Genomic DNA, 10,843 nt, shown 5'->3' with positions numbered 1-10,843 from the left:
ACATAAGAAGATCCCATTTCTACAAAAAAAAAAATGTTAAACAAAAATTATCCAGGCATGGTGATACGCGCCATGGTCTCAGCTGCTTGAGAAGCTGATGTGGAAGGAGATCCTGGGAGATCGAGGCTGAAGTGAGCTGAGATCGTGCCACTGTACTCCAGCCTGGGTGACAGAACGAAACTCTGTCTCAGAATCAATCAATCAATCAATCAATCAATCAATTACCATAACCCACCTTGTTTCTTTAATGCTATGGAATTTTCCTATTTGTTCCAATTGTCATATTTTACTTGTCAATTTTCCATAGATGAATGTAATGAATAAATGGGTGAATCGAAGATTAAATGAATTTTTTTTTAAATGTCTAGGTTTATGATGTTTACCATAAAATGACAAAGCTGGTAGCTATCAGTTTTGGGTGGATAAGCTTTATGTAAGAGTTATTAAAAAGGCTAGAGACAATAGCTGATTTCGTGTTACAGTTTTATAATTATTTTAATAAACAATATTCTGAAATGATTAGTATAAGTAGCTTTAGAGAAAGCTTTGAACTGCAGGAAACATTTGTTGTCTTCTTATGAAGTTCAGCAGGCATCCTTTTGGCCCTGAAGTCAGGTGGAAATGTCTGCCCCGCTTCAGGAGAAGTGCAGCTGGAATTCTTGTGGTGGTTAATGTAGGGCACTACCAATGTAATTAGTTTAACCACTTGAGTCCTGCTGGATGAGCCTAGTACATGGGGTTAATCACTTATCAGTGGGAAAGTATAAGACACATGTGCAGGTATAGCACTATCAGCCAGCAGGTGATAGTCTGAGTTATGCGCTCTGCCCTGCCCACTGGGTGGCAGAGCCAGTGAAGCATTCAGCCATTGAATTTCCTGGCTAACTGACTCGCATACCACTCAGGACAAATTAGCCTGTGAATTTCTTCTGCTAGTTTTTCTTAAATGAATGCATCTTGTTTGTTGAGTTTTTTAAAGGTGACTTTTCTCCCAGATTTCTATTGGCACTTATTTTACTTTCTTCACTATCCTTTTAAAAGAAAAACATAAGATCATCGTTGACCCCCGGGAAATGTTAAAAAGGAAACTTTAATTGATATTTACTGCCAAGTTGTCACCAGATATAAATATATGATAATACCTTTTAAGTACTGGAAAGTGAATAAGTCTCCAAAATATTTGTTCAACTCTTTCTTATAAGATACCAATTTGGGCAGATTCTTTATGTTCCAAAAACCATTTTACTAACAGTTGTTTTGTTAGATAGGACAGCCATTGGATAATGACTAAATGCTACTTCTACTCACAAGAATATGAAATATAAAGCTGACTAATATCAGAACAGTCATTAGATACAAATACTGACACAGAGTCAAACATTGTGATATATTCAGAAAGATCAGTTTATATTTCATCAAAGGAATTCCTCCTTCTAGAATTGTTAAACCTGTTATAAGCAAATATGTACCAAAATAATATGAACATGCAAGATTTAGCATACTTGAGAGCTTGAGGGAAATTGTGAACCCTTAATTTTCACTGAGGTACACATTTTATCAATCTTGGCATGTGATGAAAGAATTGAGTCTCATCTCTGGATGTGTTTTGTCAAATATAGACAGCTAATTAGAAATAAAGCTTGTGATGATGTGTTAGACCCAAGTAACCTTTCTTTCAGCTCATCATAAAGACTATTCACTATAATCAGAGGAGAAGATTCTATTTCTCGAGTATGATACACAGTTCTTTTAATATTTCTCACTTTGTCGTGGAGTTAGAGTAAGGAATTTATAGTAAGAAATGGAATTTTCCACTTAAAACTGAGACTGATCCAGGTTGATTTTACAATTTTTATGTATCTATATATCAACTGTAGACATTAAAGTTGAGCATCGATACTCCTTATTCTTTTCTCTTCAGTTTGCTTCCCTGGCCACTTAACATTAAGTGTCATCATTTCACTGACTACAGACAATGAAAAGTGTGTAGAAGTTGTATCATTTCTGAAAGCAAACATTTAATTGTTGGGACTTGATTTTTCCACCTTGATTTCGCTGCTCCTTCAACTGGGAAGTCATTTATTATAGTCTATTTAGTTACAGTATGTGGAGTCACCAGTAGTCTGCATCGCTGACTCACTGTTGAGAAAGCTGTTGCCCTGGACATTTTCCAAATTCACAACAGACTTGAAGTTGTTGAGAAGTGAACAGTGTTGTTACTACTTTTTATACAACAAATCTTTTGAACCTTTGTGTATGTGTTACTGAAGTATACCCTATTCTACTCAGACTGATAAATTGTCAACCCTATTAAACTTCTGATTGTGTAGGGGAAAAAAGTAACTTTTTTTTACAACAGCTGGAAATGTTATTAGAAAATTTCACCATCCTAACTTAATCTGTATTCATTTTAACTTGAAATATAGTTCCTTTTTTCCATTGTTTAGAACTATCTATACAACCAGTATTTGAGCACTTGTCAGATATATTTTCTGAATGCTATTGCTGAAATATCAATCTCCTCTGAATGTGACAGAAAACAGCAATGCTTGACAAGCCATCCTTTGCAACTTAACTTGTATCTACAAGCTGACACAAGACTCTCATTATTTTGTATTTAAAAGCAAATCCTTAGTGATTGCTCAATAGATTACCTCAATCTTATTATTATTCTCATTCATTTATTACTCACCAATGTTTTATTGAGATTCCATTGTGTGTCAAAACGTGTTTTTGAACTTCGGATACGAACAGTGAAAAAGATTGACAGTCTCAAACCATGTGCTCTCTTGCAAGTTTGCCTTTGCATGCCACAGCTGTGCCAAACCTCTAGAACTCTTTGTAAGTGCCAAGAGAAGGAATGCCTGCTATGACATTACATAGTTTAGAAAACATAAAGTCATCTATTCCTCACTTGCCCTTTAAAATAATGTTGTTGTTGTTTTTTGCTATCTACTGCTTCTGTACCCATGGCATTGAACTATTTTTGATGTTTCAGACATCTGTTAGCGAGAAGGTTTTATAACCAGGAGGGTTAGACAGTGCTTTGGAAAAGTTTCAATATTTGTTAATTTTCTATCATCACTTAAGTAAAATTAAAATTACAAATCAAGAACTCATGAAGAAATAAAGGGCCCACATTTCTATGTTTATCTAGTCACTTCCTGACATTCTCCTTCCTGAATTTCATTCTATCATAATATCAAATGGCTTGTAGTCCCGCACCGACATGATAATATTCCACTTTCATTTGTCTGTATCCAAGTTGTTATCACTCGCTCTATAATTCTTCTTAGCCTGTTAACGCCTTATCTTCCCATTCTCATCTTGGGTGTATTTTCCCAATAGAGGCATTGCTGACACAACTAGGCAGAATTAAGTGTCCTGTTCTATGCCACCATTGTCCTCTGCATATGCCTTCAGCACAACAGAGTATCATATATGCAAAACTATGTATTTATCTGTTTGTAAAGTCTTATTAGATTGTAAGCAATTTAGAAAAGGCACTGTTAAAATTGTCTTCAGGTTTTTCAATAAGAAGTATGCTGAGACACCATTATTAGTCAATAAATATTTTTTAAGGCACTGCTTGATAAAAGCTCTTGTTGTTTTAAAGGTAAAAAATATATGGGTGCAATAAATTCTGAAGGCATGATTAGTCATTCATATACAAAAATTTTGGCATAACTGAACCACATTTTTCCTTTGATCATGTTGTGGTATACTTTGCGAGAGGCTGTGATTAAGGATGGAGAGAATATATATTGAAGTCATAAAATCTGGGAGTTGCATCTATCTTTCTCATATTTTACAACTTTTAGAAAGTCATTTTACATCAGTTTTGTCTTCTGTAAAACTGGAATAATTAATAGTAATAACATCCAACATGCATAACATAACAAATAAGATATGGAAGTATCTACAAATCATACTTAACACATACTAGTTTATCTTAAATTTTAAAATAATGTAAGCATAGAATACTGAGACATAAAATATATAAATTTAACATTATTAATATACTGTATCCTGTTAATCTTAATTCTAACACATTTGCCTAAACTAATTAAATTCCTTCTAATAATATTTCCTGTAAGTTATTAACAATTATAAATAGATCCATGACAAACATTTAAATATTCTCCCAGCAAGTGTTCCCAATAAACCTTTCAGGTAGCCATTAGCAATGTCATGTCTGTTTGCAAAATAAAATTGCCTTCTATAGGGCTTTAAAAATCATGGCAGGGTGTGGTGGCTCACGCCTGTAATTCTAGCACTTTGGGAGGCTGAGGTGGGCAGATCAACTAAAGTCAGGAGTTTAAGACCACCTTGGCCAACGATGGTTTTTCGTATCATTGGTTATGGTTGGGGTCCATATGGAAGCAATGACATATATTTTATTTACATTAGTAGAAACCCTGCCTCTACTAAAAAAACAAATATTAGCCAGGTGTGGTGGCACATACCTGTAGGCCCGGCTACTTGGGACACTGAGGCACTGTAATCGCTTGAACCTAGGAGGCAGAGGTTGCAGTGAGCTGAGATTGTGCTAATGCACTCCAGCCTGGGTGATAGAGCAAGACCCTGTCTCAAAAAAAAAAAAAAAGTATAAATATGAATTATTAAGTGTAACTAAAATATTATCATGATCCCACTTGTTTGAAATTTCTAGAAGAAAAAAAATTGAGCCAATTATATATAGTCCAGATGAATTGAAATTATCCTACCTGCCAAGTTAGTTGGGACACTTTTATTTATGTTTATTTTGGCCTCCGTAAAATATTCCAAGTGGTAGTTTTAGTATCTGACATTTGATTCAAGCTACTTTATCTTCCCATTTTTTTCTTGCCTGACTCAAAATCACATTTCAGGTGCTTTTAACATGTGTAAAGATCCCATTAAAACCCACTTATATGGCGAGACTCTCCATTATTAGCCTCCAGAGACCCTAGGAAAACTCATTCATTCATTCATTCGTTCATTTCTCAATTCAATAATTATTTGTTGAATATCAATTGTATGACACGTGCGGATTTAGGTATTTAAGAGAGATTTGTAAATGAAACTGATCTTCCTCCTACATTTTACATTCTGAAACATCTCTATTTGGTTCCTCACTTGATAGTATTTTGTTCTTCTTCCTACTAACATAATTATGATACCATAATTCTAATTGTGATACAATTATGATACCATAATTGTATTTCCTAAGCTGCTCACTAGGTGGCTGCAGCATGCCCCTTTTGCCATGAATAATCGCTTGAAGCGAATTAGGTCGTCCAGGAGCTAGTAGCCTAAATGTGGCACCTGTCGAGTTCTACAATTACATGTAATACATATTGGTACACTTTGATAAAAAGACAGGATGTTCATAAAGTAATGGTTGTACTAGCTACCTATTGCTGTGTAACACATTATTACAAATCATAATGACTCAAAACAACAATTGTCACTTATTATCTCAGATGGTATCGATTGTTCAAATACTTTGGAGCAGTTCATGGTTGTGTCTCAGTATCCTAAGACAGCTGGAGACTTGATTAAGGATAATGAATCTTCTCCAAGTTGGCTTACTCACAAGTCTGTTGGAAGCTGGCCTCTACTTTCCATGTGGACTTCTCCATATTGCTTCTTGAGTGTTTTATTGACATGGCGACTAGTTTCTGTCAAAGCAAATAATTCAAGATATAATGCTTTTTATGACCTAGCCTTGGAAGTCACATACCATCTTTTTTTAAATTCCCTACAGGTTACATATGACATCTCTTCATTGTGAGAAGGTATTATACAAGAGCACGAGTAAATAGGAGGTGAAAATTACTAATAGCCATTTTGTAGGCTTGTTATCTCAATTGTGATGTCATTTTTTCCCCACTATTCATCACCATTAATAATAAGGTATTCATGAAAATGGCATTACTGATAGTGTCAACAATGTGTATTGGTCAAATGGAATAAAAATTATTAGTCATCCCTTCTTTACTTTAATTCTTGAATCAGATAAATCTTTCGAGCAACTTTGAATCATGTCACCCCTACCTCTTATCCCAGCTAATACTTCAATGACCAACTCTGCATAGGTTTTGGCCAGCTTTACACCTTTACACTTGATAAATTTTACAGTTTCTCACCTTTTATTTGCATCACAAAATTCTTACTTTATAGAACCACAAACCTTCAGCTGTGCTTTCTTTAATAATACTATATCATGCCCAAGGAAAAGTGAAGAGCAATATGAATGTGTAACTCAGAATTTGAGAGAGTAAATGTGCATGGGTTTATCCTTGAAATGTGAGGGTCAGATTTATATGAATAAATGCTTTCCCCTTTTATTCTTCCAGGTAAATATTTATGAAATTCATTTCTGTGAATTTCAGAAACTAATCTGAGATCAAGCCTCAGTTTAGCATAACATATGCCAAATCAGGCTACATGCATTGGCAGATGCTTTTGGAAATGAGGTACTAATTTATCCAGTGTGTTAATTTCTAATAGTTCATAGATGCGTCCATCTCCACTAATTGTCTGCAATAGAGAAGGCTGCCTTACCCAAAAGTATGTCCCTCTTTTGAGCATATCGTATCCATTGAATTAAGGGCCACAGTGGCCCTCAACTTTGCCTGATATGGAAAAATTGTGAAAAGTCATTACAGCTTCAGAGCTCACTGTTAGACCAACTGAGACCTCTGTTGCAGCTGCATTAGAGTTTAAATACTCTTTTTATCCAATCCTCATTTGTTAAACAATTCTTAATGAAACTCTTGCATGTCAGTTTCAGAGTTTAAATATCCTCTTTCCAGAGAACACCATCTATGACATTTTTTTTACCAAGATTAGTGCGATGATGCAGACTCTTATAGGAAACTGGGTCACCTACTGGGTAGCTGGCAATGAGAACTTCACCTCTAATGGAGTTAGAGCATTGGTAGATCCTAGTATGTAATTGTTTTGAAATTGTTAAAACATTTACTAGAGATGAAGTAGGACAGAATATCAGTGGAAGGGAATGTGCTCAAATATAAACAATCTCGGGATTTTGAGAGGTATGAGATAAATAATATTTAGAAGAATATGCCGTCTAATGGCTGTTGAATTAATGGTATTTATGTAAGACAAGGGTAGGCTGAAGATAATAAATCACCAATATAAGGCAAAGCATAAATAACAAAGGACCTTTTTGGTAATATATAAAGAAACTCATCTCCTGTAGCCAGAGTCTGGAAAAAGCTGAAAACCAAGCCCAAGACTTAATTATAAGAGAAACATTGCTTCAGATAAGTTGATTCTCAATCATAAAGTTTTTAATGTATTTTTATGGAAAGAGCCTCAATGCAAAAGAATTATGGGTGAGGACTTCTTGGTGAATTAAGCTAAAAATATTCCATCCCCAGTTTTTGATCATCCTGGGCCTGCAGAAGCAATCATTTTCTCCTTGTTAAAATCTGGTAAGACCTTCTTCTCTTAAAGACATGGAAAGGCATCTGTCTTAAAGAACAGCACACATCTTCCTTAAGATCTAACTCTAACTCTTCTTCGGAAACAACATAAATATCCCATGCCAGTGACTATATATCAGAATCAAGAAAGTGCTTGGACTACTAACAGAAGAAAGTGATTAGCCAAAGGAGTTGGAGTACCAAGTCAACATGTGTTAGCAGAAGCTTGGGGACTATGTATGTGACTGAATCCTGAAATTACTGAATCAATGAGAATGGAATTTAAAGTTGAACCAGGAGAGTTTGAAATATGTGGATAGCCTATCCTGATACAGAATTTAATACCCTGGTAAACACCCTGAGAACCAGTGAAAATATGTTACTATGTTGACACTTGGAATCTTGGGAAAAGTGATGACCCATAGTAAGTGAAGGGAGAAGAAAAAGATCACAAACATGAGCATACTCATGGGTACACATTACATACGGTGAGAAAACTCATTAGTTGATGTTTTATTTTGGAAGGTACAAAAGATGCTCTGTCTACACCAAAGCAATAAGGATGCATTGGTAAGAATTTCACTAGTATCATTAAGCTCAATTTTCATTGTTCTCTTTTGATCAACGTTAAAAGTAGGAGATAGCATTATAGAATTGGACTCAGTGATTACAAAGGGCACGGTAGCATTCTAAAATATTAGAGGTCAGATAGATATGCTTAACCATTAAAGTTAAGGAGATTACAATTATTGTAAAGATTGGGATTCAGTGGTCTTGACGTATGGAGAGCAAGAGATGATTAATAGAACATGGCTTCCCAGGATCAAGGTACATTGACTTTCGTAAGAAGTCTGTTAAATCTATATAGCAAAAGCATTCCAGGATGGATGATCAGAAAGCTGAGGGAAGCCACTCCTAAAAGCAGTCAACTCTCTTTTCTGGTTTCCAGTTTTTGTTTGAACTTCTCAGATCTAGAAACTATTGACAGAAGAAAAGGATGGGACCCCATATGAATAAACAATCATGACACAGTGGCGTGTATACATGGTAATAATTTCTCAGTCATTTCCCAAAGAACATATGGACATTCACTTAGTTAACTGTGCCCAAAGGAAAGGGAAATATCCTTACATGTTTAAGAACTATGGACAGAGTCCAATTTGGCATTGATAACCTCGAATGCAAATCATCATTATGATCCTTTTATTAGAATGAGAGTCAATTTAGAGGCCAAAAGTTAAATGGATTCATAGTCCAAATCCAGGTCATAAAGCACATAGTGGTCCATAGATTTGTATATATGTATTTTACATGACAAAAATTTCCAAAGTCTGCATTTTTTTTAACAAATTTCATTTTCATTTAAGGCATGGGAGACAAACACCAGACATCTCATTTCTGCATTCCTGATCTGTTTACATAGGTAAAATTAGCTTTCTTCTGTAAAATTTTAATGTTGGATAAGATTATATGCAATATATAGCTAATATGTAAAAGATCTAAATACTGTTAATAATCTAGATTTGGTGTTTATAGAAACTACAAAAACTCATTACTTGAAATTACAAAATCATGGTGATACTGCATCTATTTATGGTATATCTTTCTGGTAATATATTCAAGAAACAAAATCAATTTGTGGATCTTGATTGGAGAAATTAAATTCATTAGAGGGTGATGAGAAGGCAGCAGTAATAGGGAAGATTGAGGGTAGTACCAGTTATTTGTTTAAGTGGGTAATAAATGGAAAGAATAGGAAAACTTTATAAAACCGTAAAGAATACAGGTTTTCTACTTGGATTGTTGTAGAAAAATAGTCATGAAAATGGAAGTTCTTAGACCCATAAAGTAGGGGATGCATTAGCAGGTAGCATATATAAAAATATGTGTTTCTGAACAAGAGATATAGGATTTAAAACAGTATAATAAGTTTAATAAATTAACATATGATTCATAAAAAAGAATACACAATCACACACTTAAACTTTCTTGTGAGTATTGCAAGTTGGGAATCAAATAGATATCTTTTGCTGTGAGAGTTAGGGTAAATACTGGAAAGTATGAATTATGAATTTGATTAGATTTGTAATTTCTAATACCATTCCCTGATTTATTAATTGCAGAATATGTGCTAGGAGTTAATGTAATGATATTGATATGCCGTTATAACATAAATGTAAACTAATTTTTAACTTGAAATTATTTTTAATTTAGCTTTCCATATAATTCAAATGATACAATTGTACCTAGTCCTGAAATGAGAGAACTAGAGGAGAATTAAAGAAGCTTTCCAGGTAAAATAAACTTTACGTAACTATTTTTCCCAAAACTTTCAAGATATTTGAAACATTATTTGGAAGCATTTTGTTTTCAAAATTTTTACTACTGCATAAATGACTTACATAGTATGTGATAAAGATAACATATAAGACTCATAAGAAAATGATATAATTCAGTTATAAAATTTAATCATAAAAGCAAATATGCTTTCATTTTGTTTGAAAACATATTTATGTCATGCAACTCTCTACATATTACATATATACACACACATACATACGTACACATATACATATATATGATCCTTTTCATTAATCATCAGAAATAATATTACAGTGGTATATTAGAGTCCTTGCAATTACCTCAAGTATTGCTAGAAAGAAATACTTGAGACTGGGTAATTTACAAAGAAAATATGTTTAATTGTCTTATGGTTCCACAGGCTGTGCAGGAAGCATGATGCAGGAATCTACCTGGCTTCTGGGGAGGCCTCAGGAACCTTAGTCATGTCTGAAGGCAGAGGGGTGGTGATCATTTTCATGGCTAGAGTAGGAGAAAGAGAGTCATAGGAGGGAGATGCTACACACTTTTATATGATCAGATATTGTAAGAACTCAGGTTTGTCAAAGATCAGGTGACTGTAGATGTGTAGTGTTATATCTGAGGCCTCTGTTCTGTTCCATTGGTCTATGTATCTGTTTTGGTACCCATACCATCCTGTTTTGGTTACTGTAGTCTTGTAATATAGTTTGAATTCAGGTAGTGTGATGCCTCCAGCTTTGTTCTTTTTGCTTAGGATTGTCTTAGCTATACAGGCTCTGTTTTGGTTCCATATGAAATTTAAAGTAGTTTCTTCTAGTTCTGTGAAGAAAGTCAATGGTAGCTTGATGGAGATTCCCTATTTAATAAATGGTGTTAGGAAAACTGGCTAGCCATATGCAGAAAACTGAAACTTGACCCCTTCGTTACACCATATACAAAAATTAACTCAAGATGGACTAAAGACTTAAATGTAACACCTAAAACCATAAAAACCCTAGAAGAAAACCTATGTAATACCTTTCAGGACATAGGCATGGGCAAAGACTTCATGACTAAAACACCAAAAACAATGGCAACAAAAGCCG

The 10,843-nt window shown here is 34.3% G+C and overlaps 1 long non-coding RNA gene across 1 annotated transcript in view; it reads right to left on the bottom strand.

The window, feature by feature from the left end:
• Positions 1-4,466: 4,466 nt before the first annotated feature.
• Positions 4,467-10,843, bottom strand: part of LOC105485590 (uncharacterized) — a 71,225-nt gene continuing 64,848 nt past the window's right edge. The window contains exons 2-3 of the long non-coding RNA XR_989697.2: positions 5,579-5,663; positions 4,467-4,584 (exon numbers count right to left, since the gene is read on the bottom strand). This is a non-coding gene — a long non-coding RNA (uncharacterized lncRNA). The remainder of the gene's footprint in view (positions 4,585-5,578; positions 5,664-10,843) is intronic.

This window comes from Macaca nemestrina, chromosome 16 (assembly GCF_043159975.1).
Source record: "Macaca nemestrina isolate mMacNem1 chromosome 16, mMacNem.hap1, whole genome shotgun sequence".
NCBI classification, from domain to species: Eukaryota; Metazoa; Chordata; class Mammalia; order Primates; family Cercopithecidae; genus Macaca; species Macaca nemestrina.
The sequence above is the reverse complement of the archived record's forward strand: the minus strand, read 5'-3'. Positions and strand labels throughout refer to the sequence as shown.